General features: G+C 50.3%; 1 protein-coding gene across 2 annotated transcripts in view; it reads left to right on the top strand.

The window, feature by feature from the left end:
- Nucleotides 1-13890, top strand: part of eloal (elongin A, like) — a 144698-nt gene that overhangs the window by 73329 nt on the left and 57479 nt on the right. The gene's annotated exons all lie outside the window — the stretch shown is intronic.

The raw sequence follows: 13890 nt of genomic DNA, 5'->3' as shown, positions 1-13890 counted from the left end.
CCAACCTCCACCCCGGCACGGACCCCCTCCCCAACCCCCAACCTCCACCCCGGCACGGACCCCCTCCACAACCCCCAACCTCCACCCCGGCACGGACCCCCTCCCCAACCCCCAACCTCCACCCCGGCACGGACCCCCTCCCCAACCCCCAACCTCCACCCCGGCACGGACCCCCTCCCCAACCCCCAACCTCCACCCCGGCACGGACCCCCTCCCCAACCCCCAACCTCCACCCCGGCACGGACCCCCTCCACAACCCCCAACCTCCACCCCGGCACGGACCCCCTCCCGGCACTCCCCCGGAGCCCAGCCTACTCTAACCACCCCCCCCCCCCCCCCCGCCGCGCACACACACAAGCCGAGACACACCTCTCCTCAGGCAATCAGTCTGCGGCCACGCCATTTCCTGCCCAGAGCCAACCCCCCAGGCCGTCACTCACCTCCTCGCTGGTCGGCGTGAGCCTGGAGCACCGGGTCACGCCGATGAAAAGGAGGTTTGATTGACGTCGACGTGAACGGTCATCACGTCGACGGGACTTCGGCCCATCCGGAAGGGAGAATATCGGCAGGCCGAAAATCGGCTGCCTTGCGCAGGCCCGTGACATTCTCCGCGGCAGCGGCGCCATTAACGCCCCGCCGACTTTTCTCCCTTCGGAGACTTCGGCGGGGGCGGGGGCGGGATTCACGGCGGCCAACGGCCATTCTCCGACCCGGCGGGGAGTCGGAGAATGACGCCCCGGGTCCCTGGCACTGTGAGGCAGCAGTGCTAGCCACTGTGCTGCTACATAGATTTTAAGTTTTAGTTTTCACTTAATTTGTGGGCAGTTGGAGACAGGATCTCGGAGTGAACATCTTTATTCTGCTGGAAGAAAGACTGGACAGAACAGGAGTTTCAAAGAGCCACGCTTCCTAAATTACAAGTTACAGTCCAGATAACCAAGGAATTGGGACAGAAAAAGTTTTAAGACGACTGGAGTTAAGAGAACCGAGACCAAGGTATTGTTCAGAATTCAAGAAAGAGTAAACAATGTCTTCTGAGTTACAGACCATTGCAGTGATTATATTTAAAGTGGAACAGCTGACTTCAGAGGTAGATTAAATGTAATTTTACTATAGTCTGGAAATTGAGAGTTAAAGCAAAGACATCCTAAAGGGGTTGGTGTGAAATCCCGGACTAGATTTGTTGTTTAAAGTGGAGCATAAGCTTTGGTTTGAGTGTCATTTCTAGATTTCCGAATGCAAACCGCTAAGGGAATGCAGTATTATGAGATGAGAAGATTTTAAAACGTGGAGATTGGAAACGAGGCGAAATACACCAATGCTTAAGTTGGGTTCAGAGCAGAGTGCTTGTACTTGACCACCGTAATCTTGTGTGCTTAAAAGTAGTCCATCTTAATCTACACTGGTCTGATTTAACACCATGTCAATCCTAAAACCTGTGCGTAATTGTTAAGCCTAGGGCGAGCAAAAAAATATTGTATTATAATCCAATTTTTACATGCTTAATAAATATTTTTTTCTTGTCAAAACGAATTAGTAATCCTAAGACTCTGTTCCTTCATGTTTTTTTTTAAAGTAGAAAGTTACGGTCTTTTGGCCATGGTTTCATTCTGGGATCTGCCTGTCCAGTTATAACACAACTGGGATTGTAACAATAAGTCTCCTATTTTTTGCTGCCCATTGGTGTCTAAATAACATCTGCGAAAGATGTTGCGTTGTCTCAGCATCGTTTTAAAAGAGATTTAATCATATTTGCAGTGGAGATCTGTGAATTTATGCCTTCATGGTGGCATCAGAAGTACAGGATAGAATGGTTCATTTTAAATAATAATCTTTATTGTCACAAGGCTTACATTAACACTGCAATGCAGTTACTGTGGAAAGGCCCTCGTCGCCACATTCCGGGGCCTGTTCAGGTACACAGAGGGAGAATTCAGAATGTCCAAATTACCTAACAGCACATTTTTCAGGACTTTTGGGAGGAAACCCACCCACACCGCAAGATAGTGACCCAAGCCGGGAATTGAACCTGGGACCCTGGAGCTGCAAAGCAACAGTGCTACCCACTGTGCTACCTGTGTTGTTCCTTGTGTCTTAATAAAGCTCGTAGTCTTAAAGTTGAAGTAGATACTTTATTGTGAGTTTGTTTCTATTCAATGCTTAAACCAATGTTACATCTGTGCTGCCAGTCTGTCTTGCTACCAGCTCCCGTTCCTGTGAAGTGTGTCCTGACTTCCTGTTCCTGTGCATTGATATCTCTCCCATGCTCCCTCTAGGGCTTGCTCAGTTGTATTGCATCTACACAGATTTACAATCACCACATCCCCCCCTTTTTTCTTTACATATTTTCTGTACATTGTTAAAGAAAATTGTACAAAACAGTTAGATTACTTATGATATGTGTACAAATGATGATGATATTGGATATTTTACAAAGCCAATTAATATTTATGAGTCCAATCTTGATAAAAACATTTTTAAGTCCAAACGTGATTAATTTGTTCGTTGAGTGTTTTCGTTTTCGTTGTTGACGTGGTGATATTGATATTGCAACTCCGTTGTGAATGTTGTCGGTGTTCTTGGTTTTTTAAGTAACCAACAAGACATCCCGAGGTGTTTGAATGGTCGAACCACTGATGTTGACTGACATGAACTTTTTTCTGTGCTTGTGGTATCGATTTATTGTGTCATCTGCCTTGAAAGTTGGTGTGCTTGCTTGTTCTGGAGCAGATGTGAATTTGTGAGATTCGTTGTCATGCCATGGCATGTTTGTAGTCTTGTCATTGTTTCGCAGTGTGCTGTGCCATTGTCCTTCATGCGCAGAGTTGTACCATTTTGTACAGGTCATTGTTTCATTGTTGTTGTTTCTGTCGTTTCTGTCTTTGTTGTTTTCATTGTCGTTCTTGTTTTTCTTGTTGTGCTTGTTGTTTCTGTTTTTGTTGTTGCTGTTCTTGTTTCTGCAGTGCTTCTTGTGGTTTTTGTTTTTCTTGTTGCGCTCAATGAGTGTTCTGTGTGGATAATTTGCGTAATTGTCACAGTTATTGGTGCAAGTGTCCTTTGTGGTATCTGTTACATTGAGCCTTTCGTCTAGAGCATGGTCTGATGTTGCATTGATGTTGGTGACATCAGTCATTTGTGGTGGATTTGATTCCTCGTCTTTGCTTCCTTGGTGCTTCTCTTCTGGAGTCAAAATCTATACGATTTCATTTTCTTGTTGGTCTTGGTGCTTCTCTTCTGGAGTCAAAATCTTCACAATCTCATTTTGTTGTGGGTCGTAGTGCTCCTCTTCTGGATTCAAAATCTTCAGGATTTCAATTGACGTGGTCGCTCTGGACTCTTGAGTGGCCCTCCTCTGATTGTTCAGTGCTTCTGTATAGACGAGTTGAGATCTGATGGTCTCGCTGTGATCCTGCACATCCTGTATGTCGAGTGTGATCATATTGTCACTGTTTTCGCATGCAGTGGGTAGACTTACATTGTCTTCTTCTTGATTATATGAGCTTGGTAGACTTTCATAGTCTGCTTGTGGTTGCTCAGATATGGTGAGTAGACCTTCATGGTCTTGATGATGCATGGCGTTCGGTATGGAGTGTTTGCTTGCTTCCATTTTGGAGTCTGTCAACGAGCTGTCCGTGGAGGTTTGCGTCGCTCCCTCTGTGGAGTCTTTCATCGCTCTCTCTGTGGAGTTGTGCAGTGTTCTCTCTGTGGAGTCAATCTGTGCTCTCTCAACGGAGTCGTTCTGTGCTTTTTGTGTGGCGTCGTCTTCTTCTTGGGTATTGCTGTCATCCAATGTACCGACGGTCTGCCATGGCATCATGGTTTTGGATTCGTCTACCATGAGTAGAGTCGTGTTGAGCTTTGCAACCGTGTTGCTGATGCTGTGATCAGCATATCCGAATAACTCAGCCATGTCTGAGTAGTATTGTTCGAAAAACAAATCATCTTTTTTGTTTCGGTTTTGTTTTCATTCTCTTCACTTTGGGTGGTGCAGACTGCTTCTTCCAGGGTGTTGTGAAAATTAATTTCAACTGCTGGTGTTAATTCAGGCATTGTTCCGTTATTTGAGGTCGGAAATTTGTTTTACAGCTTTAAATTCCTTTTTGATCATTCTCGTGAATTTCCCTTTTAATTGGGCGTGGTCCAGGTCCTCTGACGTCATGACGCTCGTGACGTCATGCGCAGGAATCGATTGCGCATGCGCAAATCGATCTTCCTTTACTCTGCGTTTTTTGTACACCGCGCATGCGCGGCGTGCGCACGTGCAGAACCATCTTCGAATGGTGCGATCTTTTCTTTGAACTGGCCATGCGCACATCGATCTTCCTTTACTGTGCGCTTTTTTGTCCACTGCGCAAGTACGGCTTCGGTTTCCTGCGCAGACGCAGATTTTCATCTTTTGTTCCCCAGAGACTGTGAAATGTGCTCCGATGCCATTTTTACAGTGGATTTCAGTGTTTGTTCTTTGTAAGACTTTGTAAAGTTACTTTTTCCTTTCGATCTGGGCTTTTCAATCGCGATTTTCAGAGTTAACCCTTTCTGTTCAGGTTTTGATTGTTTTGAGTTTTGCATCACTCATTCCCTGTGCAATTTGGTCTCTGGGCATTGAATGTTTTAAAGCAGCATTGTTACTGATGTTACAGTGATCTACACATTTTTTCAGTATTACTTCTAATTTGGTGCTGTCTACACCTTTCAAGTATTTCAAGAAATTATAGATTTTTCTAGCTTTCTGTCCCACTGTTGCGTGTAGCAGCGCTATTTTTGTTGCGTCAGAGACTGCTTTCATGTCATTTGCTATGATACATATCTCAAACATTTGTTTAAAGCTTATTCAGTTATTACTTAAATTACCGGTTGTTTCCAGCTGCGGTGGAGGTCCAAATTGCAGTAAATCAGCGAAGTCTTCCAACATCTTTCTTGCCATTTTGGTCTTTCTGTGTCTGCAGCTTGTGTAATCTTATAGTAAGCGTTCTGAAGCCACTCTTGGTACCATGTGTTGTTTCTTGTCTCTTAATAAAGCTCGTTGTTTTAAAGTTGAAGTAGATGCTTTATTGTGAGTTTGTTTCTATTCAGTGCTTAAACCAATGTTACACCTGTGCTGCCAGTCTGTCTTGCTACCAGTTCCTGTGAAGTGTGTCCTGACTTCCTGTTCCTGTGTATTTATATCTCTCCCGTGCTCCCTCTAGTGCTTGCTCAGTTGTATTGCATCTACACAGATTTACAATCACCACACTACCGTGTTGCCCACTTTCCCCTTCCCTGGGTGAATGCAGCTTCAACAACTCTCAATATAATTTTTGATTATATTTTTGGAAATGTATGGGTTCATTGTTTACCAATACTTCTCACATATAACTGCCTAAATTAGTGAGGATGGGACATGTAAGCATATGGGCAGATATGCGCTGTGGAAACTGAGGAACTAACTATTTGATGTTTTGAAACAAAGAATGGTAGTATGGTGGTAAGTGTATTGGGCGGGATTCACTGTTTCAGAAACTAAGTGTTGCTGCTGGGACTGAATCGATGGACTTCTACGACAGCTAAATTGGTGCTGGTCCCAGAGCAATTCATGATCCATTAATGGGTTAGCAGCAACGGCATGTGGAACTCGATCGATTCCAATGAAAAACGGTGTCCGATTCGCCGGACTTGGGATTGCCACTCGAGAGGCTGACTAACTGCAGCTGCATATTAGCACTCAATTCCCCACACACACCATCCCAGCAAACAAGATGGCAGCACAGAGAGCGGCAGCTGGAGTCCTTGCTGGAGGAGAGGCGGGCTACCCTGTTCTCCGGGGTGGGCAGGAGGCTGCTGTTGTGTTCTCTATACGGATGGTTCGGATGCCTGGTGTTGAATAAATCCCAAAGTTTTTTCACGAACAAAACTATAAATTTATTACACTACTGACTAAGATTCCATCACATTCCTAAAGTAAAAGGTTTCTCTATTAAACTGTGCTATCTCTAACTAGCAGACTTTCTCAAGTACAACTGCACTCTCTCTCATGCCTCACTATCTTATCCAGCTCTCTCCTAACTCATGACTTCAGGGATTCTGGGAGTCACATGATAGATATATATGACTGTTCTGTGGTTCCCTCTAGAGGTAAGAAGTATTATCATTAACTTGTTAACTCTTTACATCCCAGTCAACATACATATCATTACAGCTGCCACCCACTGCCATACTCCGGGCCTGGGCGCAGGTGGCAGAGGTCGTGAGCGCGTGTGCCCCACCACGCCTGCGACCGGACAGCTATGCTGCAAAAAAACTGCACAAGCAACTCCAGGCGGCCAGGGTGAGTAGGCAGCACTGCGTCTCTGTCCGTCTCTGTCTGTCTATCCGTCTCTGCCCGTCTCTCTGTCTGTCCGTCTCCCTGTCTGTGTGTGTGTGTGTCTCCCTGTCTGTGTGTGTGTGTGTCTCCCTGTCTGTGTGTGTGTGTGTGCGTCTCCCTGTCTGTCTGTGCGTCTCCCTGTCTGTCTGTGCGTCTCCCTGTCTGTCTGTGCGTCTCCCTGTCTGTCTGTGCGTCTCCCTGTCTGTCTGTGCGTCTCCCTGTCTGTCTGTGCGTCTCCCTGTCTGTCTGTGCGTCTCCCTGTCTGTCTGTGCGTCTCCCTGTCTGTCTGTGCGTCTCCCTGTCTGTCTGTGCGTCTCCCTGTCTGTCTGTGCGTCTCCCTGTCTGTCTGTGCGTCTCCCTGTCTGTCTGTGTCTGTGCGTCTCCCTGTCTGTCTGTGTGTGTGTCTGTGTGTGTGTGTGTGTGTGTGTGTGTGTGTCTCTGTCTCTCTCTCTCTCTGCCTCTGTCTCTCTCTCTCTCTCTTTGCCTCTCTCTCTCTCTCTCTCTGTCTCTCTCTCTGTCTCTGTGAGTATGGCGACCCTGGTCAAGACGAGAGCAGGCCTCCAGGACTGGCAGTACCAGGTGGTGGGGAGCCGGAGGAGTTCACTCCAATCACACTCCCTTTCCATGGAGTAGCCCGGAGGCCATTGGGCATCACACGAGGGAGGAGGAGGTGATGGGGCCCTTGCCGGTGACTCCTGCTGGACCACCCCAGTGTCTCGGACTTCCCCCATCGTGGGCCGGTGCTCTTGGGGGACATGCATCCCGTCAATAACCCCCGAGATCTGGGTCATCCTGGCGATGGCAGCAAACTCTGTTGCCCAGGCATCCTGGTGGGTTCGGCCCACATGGAATTTGATATACTGTGGCCTACAGAGCCTCCGTGACAGCGTGGATGCACCTGTGCACCGAGGTATGTGAGATTCTGGACAGGTCCCCACTGAGTGCCTGGAAAACCCTGTGGCATTAAAAATCAGGGCGACCATCACCTTGACTGCCACCAGGTGCATGTGCCCTTCCCCATACCTGCACAGTGCCAGGTGCACCATGATCTGGCAGATTATGCTGTATGGCATCCCCTGCTCAGCCAAAGTATTCGACTGCAAGCGGGTCCTCAAAATGATGGGCGCTGCCAGTACACACGAGGCCTAATACAGCGCCACCTTCCCACCTCGTCCCTGGCCTGTTAATGGCCGGCTCTCGACCCTCACCGGCTGGCTCGTGTTCCTTTGGAGGCAAGCTCAACTGTGGCAGGGTCCTCCCGGAGCAGCTCCCGTTCATACAGCCTCAGTGCATCCCCCAGGGCTGCGGCGACCAGGAGGAAGGCCACCATTGCTGGTTGAATTAGTCCATTTTCTGCACCGGGTGAAACACATGCTAGCATGGTGCATATCCTCCATGTCCAGCAGGTGCATTGCGGCCCTAGCCTGCATTACAGCCCTTCCCCCGCATGTCAGTGCGGTGTGCAACAAGGTGGGTGTCTTGTAGGCCGCTGCAATGGCAGTCGTGCCTGGGCACACCAGTTCCCTTGGGGTGGAGGTGGGAGAACCCCGCCCCCCAGCACTGTCAGACGGTGCCAAACCCCCTCCCAGCCAGTGGCAGAACCGGCAGCTCAGTCGCGTCTTTGGGAATATGTCCTACCTCCGCACGGCTCTCCCTCAGCAGCCACGGCGCCCGTTTCCCGATTTTTTAAAACCATAAGTGAACCTCTTCGTCAGTAATTCCTCCTGCCGTAGGAGGAGCATTGCTGGAGCCCTGGATAATACCGAGTCGGGTCCGTTAATGATATGCCAACGGCGTTTACTATATGTGTGGAGTAGAATGCATTGATGCCGCTGTCAAGGCATCAGACGACCGTCCATGGCGCCGGCCATGATTTTCGGCTCACGTGCTATTCTCCGCCCGATTGAGTAACGCCGTTCCGCCGTCGCTGGAGGCAGAATCCTGCCCATTGCCTTTTCACCTCTGGAAATTACCTATTTGAAATTCTTCTCCCTTTGCTTTGAATCTTGTGTGCGAATTAAGTTTGCCCTTAAGCCACTTCCCAAATGTGAATGGCAGTACAGTGTAAAATTGTGTCACATTTTGGGACTGAATTAGCTTTCTCATTCGGGCTGGGAAATGGTAAAATGTCATGCTTGTGCAGTGAGCTATTCTCACGTTATTTCTTGGAACATTGTTGAATCAGAGTGAGATACCCTCAATTACAACTCGAGAGAGATGATTGGTAATACAAAGGCTTCAATTAGCAGAGAACCAGTCAGCTACTGAGAAGTGTGCTCACTGCCCACTGGACATTACCTTGTATATGGCTCCCTGGGGGGGTGGAGGCGGAGTCCTCCAGAGTTCCAAACCCAGTCCTAAAGGGATCATTACATTAAAGGCGCAGTAACCATTCATCACATTCACCCCCTGTCCGTCGGGGGTGAAGTGGAATTACATGTCCAGTCTTTTGGGTGGTCTGATTGTCCTTGTTGACCTTCTCAGCTCTGGCGATGGTGCGGCAGACACGGGTGTCTTCAGTGGGGGTATATCGGGAGCATGGTGGTCTGAGCCTTTGCCCATGGTGGAGCAGGGGGGGTAACTAGGGTGATTGGTGCCGGCGGGGGGGGGGGGGCACTAGAGGGGGTCGCTGTCTGTGTCGGCAGCCGGTGCGGGAAGGGGAGCGTCGGTAGAGGAGGGGGGGGGCATCAGTGCGAGAGCCAGCGGGTGCCAGGTCTCGCAGCGAAACTGTGTCTTGCCTTCCATCGAGGTGCTCGACGTAGGCGTATTGCGTTTCGCATGCAGCAGCTGGACCCTCTCGACTAGAGGGTCTGTCTTATGGCTCCTCGCGTGCCTCCGGAGGAGAACTGGTCCCGGAGTCGTCAGCCAGCGTGGAAGCGAGATCCTAGAGGTGGACTTCATGGGGAAGACAAACAAGCGATTGTGAGGGGTCTCGTTCGTGGCCGTGTAGTGGAGCGACGTAATGGAGTGGAGGGCATCGGGTAGGACCTCCTGCCAGCAGGTGGTTGGGAGACCTCTTGACCATAGGGCTAGAAGAACAGCCTTCCAAACTGTCACGTTCTCCCTCTCCATTTGCCCGTTTCCCCGCGTGTTATAGCTGGTTGTGCTCGAAGCGATGCCCTTGTTGAGCAGATACTGACGCAGCTCATCGCTCATGAACGATGTACTCTGGTCGCTGTGGATATAAGCGGGGAAACCAAACAGGGTGAAGATGCTGTGCAGCGCCTTGATTACAGAGGCCGAGGTCATATCGGGACAGGGGACAGCGAATGGGAAGTGTGAGAATTCGTCGATGACCGTGAGGAAGTAGATGTTGCGGTTGGTGGACGGGAGGGGCCCTTTGAAGTCCACGCTTAGTCGCTCAAAGGGCCCAGAGGCTTTCACCAGGCGAGCCTTGTCTGGTCGATAGAAGTGCGGTTTGCACTCAGCACAGATCTGGCAAGCCTTGGTCATGGCCTTGAATACCTCGGTGGAGTAAGGTAGATTACGGGACTTGATGAAATGAGCAAGCCGGGTGACCGAGGTCATTGTGGATGGCCCGCAGACGGTCTTTCTGTGCGTTGGCGCACGTGCCGTGGGACAGGGCATCTGGAGACTCGTTGAGCTTCCCCGACGATATGTAATATCGTACGCGTAGGTGGAGAGTTTGATCCTCCACCTCAAAATTTTATCATTTATTTTGCCCCATTGTGCGTTATCAAACATGAAGGCTACCGACCATTGGTCGGTGACGAGGGCGAACCTCCTACCGGCTAGGTAGTGCCTCCAGTGCCGCACGGCCTCCACAATGGCTTGTGCCTCCTTCTCTACTGCGGAGTGCCGAATTTCCATGGCGGTGAGGGTTCGGGAGAAAAATGCTACTGGCCTGCCTGGTTGAGGGTAGCAGCCAAGGCGACGTCTGATGCATTGCTTTCTACCTGAAAGGGGATGGTTTCGTCCACCGCGTGCATGGCGGCCTTGATGATATCGGCCTTGATACGACTGAAGGCCGACCGGGCCTCAGTCATGAGGGGAAAAACCGTGGTCTTAATGAGTGGTCGGGCTTTGTCCGCATATCTGGGGATCCACTGGGCGTAATAGGAAAAGAGCCCCAAGCACCGTCTGAGTGCCTTGAGGCTACAGGGAAGGGGAAGTTCATTAGGGGGCGCATGCGGTCGGGGTCTGGGCCTAGGACCCCGTTTTCCACGACGTAGCCGAGGATGGCTAGTCGGGTTGTGTGGAAAATGCATTTCTCTTTGTTGTAGGTCAGATTGAGGGCCCAGGCGGTCTGGAGGAACTTTTTTAGGTTTGCGTCGTGGTCCTGCTGGTCATGGCCGCAGATGGTGACATTGTCCAAGTACGGGTAAGTAGCCCGTAAGCCGTACTGGTCCACCATTTGGTCCAGCGCTCTTTGAAAAACGGAGACCCCATTTGTGACGCCAAAAGGGACCCTGAGGAAGTGAAAAAGCCGACCGGCTGCTTCGAAGGCCGTGTAGAGGTGGTCCTCCGGACGGATAGGGAGCTGATGGTAGGCGGATTTGAGGTCAGCCGTGGAGAATACCCGGTAGTGGGCGATCTGGTTAACCATTTCTACTATGCGGGGAAGGGGGTACGCATCGAGTTGCGTAAAACGGTTTATGGTCTGACTATAGTCCACCACCATCCGTTTCCCCAGACCGGACTACCAATACTTGTGCTCTCCAGGGGCTGTTGCTAGCCTCTCTGACCCCTTCTTTCAGCAACTGCTGAACCTCTGACTTGATAAAAGTCATATCTTGGGCACTGTACCGCCGACTCTTGGTGGCGGCGGGCTTACAGTCAGGGGTGAGGTTCGTGAAGAGGGGGGGTGGTGCAACTTTAAGTGTTGCCAGGCTACATACCGTGAGTGGGGGCAGGGGTCCGCTGAACTTCAGTGTCAGGCTTCGGTGGCTATACTGAAAGTCCAGACTGAGCAGCAGGGGGACGCAGAGGTGAGGGTCTATATAAAGTTTGAAACTGGCGTATTCGGCGCCCTGGATCGCGAGGTTCGCGACACAATACCCCGTGATTTGGACCGAGTGGGACCCGGAGGCGAGGGTGATAGTTTGGGAGGCGGGATAGGTGCGCAAGAAGCAGCGCCTTACCGTTTCTGGGTGGATAAAGCTCTCCGTGCTCCCGGAGTAGACGAGGCATGGGGTGTCGCTCCCGTTGATTTGGACCTGCATCATGGAGTTTCGCAGGTGGTTCGGCCGTGATTGGTCGAGGGTGATCGCTCCCAGTTGCGGGTAGTCAGAGTCCTCAGATGAGTTGGACTCACAAAATGGCCGCCACCGTCTGTCGCACGTGTCGGATTTTGAAGATGGCCGCCCCATGACTCGCACGAGACCAATGACGCGTCAGAAGGGGGCGTGTCCAGCAGGCGCGCTTCCGCGTCGCGGGCCCTGTGGGCATCGGAGCTCGATTTTTGGGCCCGATGAGACTTTTGTTTCTGGGCCTTGGGCCCAGCCAGGCAGACCTTTGCGAAATGCTCCTTCTTTCCGCAGTCGTTGCAGATAGCGGAGCGGGCTGGGCAACGCTGGCGTGGGTGCTGGATTTGCCCACAGAAATAGCACAGTGTGCCCCCGGTGTGAGCGGGTCGCCGCACGGCGCAGGCCTGTAGCGTGGCCGAGTCTGGAGGGGACCGAGAGGCGCTCGCAGGGTCCGTGGAGTACGTGCGGAGATTATGTTGGGTCACTTCCAGAGAGGAGGCGAGCGTTACCGTGCCTTGAAGGTCTTTTGCTCTGTCTTCGAGGAGTCGCTGTCTGATGTATGTGGCTCGCATACCGGACAGACAAGCTTCTCGGATGTGCGAGTTCATATGGACGTCTGCCGTCGCCACCTTGTGGTCGCAGTTCCTAGCGAGCGCGGTGAGTCTTTCCACCTAGCGTTTCCCCGGAGCGCTGCCGGAAGGTCGAGAGCAAATGCCGGCCGTGTACCTCGTTTATTGGCTTAACGAAGTGCTTCCGCAGGATTTCGACCGCTGCCTCGTAGGTCGTGGCCTTCTTGATCGCGGAGGAGAGTCTGTGGCCCACCCAGGCGTGTAGTAGGCTCAGCTTGCGAGGTCCATTGACTGTAGTGTCCGAGGAGTCCAGGCAGGCCGCAAAACACCGAGGCCAGTATTTAAACACCGAAGCCAGTATTTAAACGTTTCTGCGGCCTCGGTGACCGTGCGTCCAAATTGAGCTTTTCCGGCTTTAGACCGCTGTCCATCTTGAAGTAGTCTGCTAATTAAATTGAGATACCCTCAATTACAACTCGAGAGAGATGATTGATAATACAAAGGCTTTAATTAGCAGAGAACCAGTCAGCTACCGAGAAGTGTGCTCACTGCAAACTGCCCACTGGACATTACCTTATATATGGCTCCCTGGGGGGGTGGAGCCAGAGGCAGAGTCACCCAGGGTTCCAAACCCAGTGTCTTAAAGGGATCATTACATTAAAGGTGCAGTAACCATTCATCACACAGAGCTTACAGAATGTTTCTCTGCATGTAACTGTTATCCGACCTTGGGAGTACTTGAAATGGGAAAAGTGTTTACTTTTTCCCAGTGTAACTTGTATCAGCTTCATCTTCCTCGAATTCTGAAGCAGATGTTTTCAAGGATTTTGTTTTCCATGCATTAGCTAAACCGTGTGCCTCTGAAGCATACACGGTGAATTGAAATCTCGATCTTAGGCTGACCGACAGAAAGCTGCTACAATTTGGAATTAAATTGGCGCAATATTAGATGGAATGAATGTGGCGTCTGTCATGATATGCAGATCATGATATACAGCCAGGCAGCTAATGAACACCGAGAACAGGACATGACCAATGAGCAGGCAGGACACTCAGGGCTGGTATCTCACTATAAAAGACACGAGTCACTCACACTCCGCCTCTTTCCACTGATGCAGATCTACAGAGTGAGTCAGGGTGTATTTACACTCTCACACCTCCAAAACGTGGCTAAGAGCTAGTCTGGTTCAGTCAGACAGAGTAACCACACTTGGGTTAGCAGAGAGTCGAACTCCTAGAGAACTATGCTAACTGTGCTCCTGGTTCAGTAAATCAGATTGAATTAACTTCAAGATCTGGAGTATTTCTGGTTAAAGCTGCATCCAGTTGCAGCCTGTTATCCCAGAGTACATAACACGACTGCCTCAGCATCCCAAGGCAAGGGAGTGGAAATATGAATCGGGATTTCAGCTTTTAATAATTATCCAGAGCCTGTACATCTCATCAGGGTGTTGGGCTGATAGATTTGTCTCAGTTGTGATAGTTAGAAAAATCGAACAGCTTGCCTCATGCCCTGAGAATGTTAAGTTGTGCAGCCCTAGATGAGTTGCAGTTCTGGGCAGTTGTGACCCAAACCTGAGTCTTGAGGTGAGAAAGGTTGAAGGCAAAATTGAAAGAAATCTACTTTTGACATCTGGTGTCGGCAGGAAACACTGCCAAGGTGAATATAATGCTTTCAATGGTGTTTGAGAGAGGACTCCACTGATTATCCTTAACTAATGCTAATTCAGTACAGAATTTTTGTCAGTTAAAAAAAAAAGAGAATTGCCAGAGT

Source organism: Scyliorhinus torazame, chromosome 4 (assembly GCF_047496885.1).
Source record: "Scyliorhinus torazame isolate Kashiwa2021f chromosome 4, sScyTor2.1, whole genome shotgun sequence".
NCBI classification, from domain to species: Eukaryota; Metazoa; Chordata; class Chondrichthyes; order Carcharhiniformes; family Scyliorhinidae; genus Scyliorhinus; species Scyliorhinus torazame.
The sequence above is the reverse complement of the archived record's forward strand: the minus strand, read 5'-3'. Positions and strand labels throughout refer to the sequence as shown.